This window comes from Carlito syrichta, unplaced genomic scaffold (assembly GCF_000164805.1).
Source record: "Carlito syrichta isolate Samal-C Ts95f unplaced genomic scaffold, Tarsius_syrichta-2.0.1 Scaffold140504, whole genome shotgun sequence".
NCBI lineage: Eukaryota > Metazoa > Chordata > Mammalia > Primates > Tarsiidae > Carlito > Carlito syrichta.
This window is the reverse complement of record NW_007084600.1, coordinates 3,850-5,167: the sequence shown is the minus strand read 5'-3', so window position 1 is coordinate 5,167 and position 1,318 is coordinate 3,850.

Here is a 1,318-nt window from a genome sequence, read left to right as displayed (position 1 = left end):
AAAAAAAAAAAAAAAAAACCAAAGATCAACAAAAAGTTGATTTTTGTAAAGTTAAACAAAATTGATAAACTTTTACCTAGATTAAGAAAAAAGAGAGAAGACCCAAAATAGAAAATCAGAAACAGAAAAGGAGATATACAACTGATACCACTGAAATACAAAAGATCACTAGAGCCTATTATGAACAATTATATGCCAACAAATTGGAAAAGCCAAAAGAAATGGGTAAGTTCCAGGATACATCCAACCTACCAAGATTAAATCAAGAAGAATTAGTAAACCTAAACAGACCAGTAATGCATAACAAGATTACAGCAGTAATAACAGGTCTCTCAATAGAAAAGTTCAGTACCTGATAACTTCACTGCTGAACTCTACCAAACATTTAAAGATTATAATTAAACTTTTCCAAAAATTGAAGAGGAAGAAATACTTCCAAACTCATTCTACAAGGTCAGCATTACCTTGATACCAAAACCAGACAAGGACTCAACAAAAAAAGAAAACTACAAGCCAATATCCCTGGTGAACATAGATGCAGAAATCCTAAACAAAATACAAATACTAGCAAATCAAATACAGCAACACATTAAAAAAATCATACACCATGATCAACTGGGATTCATCTCAGAAATGCAAGGATGGTTTGACACATGCAAATCAATAAGTGTGATACATCACATTAACAAAATTAAGCATAAAAACCATATGACCATTTTAATAGATGCCAAAAAAGCATCTGACAAAATTCAACATCCCTTTATGATAAAAATTATCAACTGAGAATAGAGGGAACAAATGTCAAAATAATAAAGGCAATATATATAACAAACCTACTATTGACACCATAGTGAACACAGAAAAATTAAAAGCCTTTCCTCTATGATCTGGAACAAGACAAAAATATCCACTTTCACTCTTTCAACATAGTAGTGGAACTCCTAGCCAGAGCAATTAGACAAGAGAAATAGAGATCATCCAAACTGGAAAGGAAAAAGTCAAATTATCTTTGTTTACTGATGATAGGACATTATTTTTAGAAAAACCTAAAGACTTCACCAAAAACTGTTAGAACTGATCAATGAATTCAGTAAAGTTACAGAATGCAAAATCAACATGCAAAAATCAGTAGTATTTATATATGCCAACAGCAAACAAAATAGAAAAAAACAAGATAGCAATTCAATTTACAATAGCTACAAAAACATATAAAATACTTAAGAAAAAGCTGGGCTCGGTGGCTCAGCCTGTAATCCCACGCCTTTGGGAGGCTGAGGTGAGTGGATTGCCTGAGCTTGCAGGTTCGAGACCCGCCTGG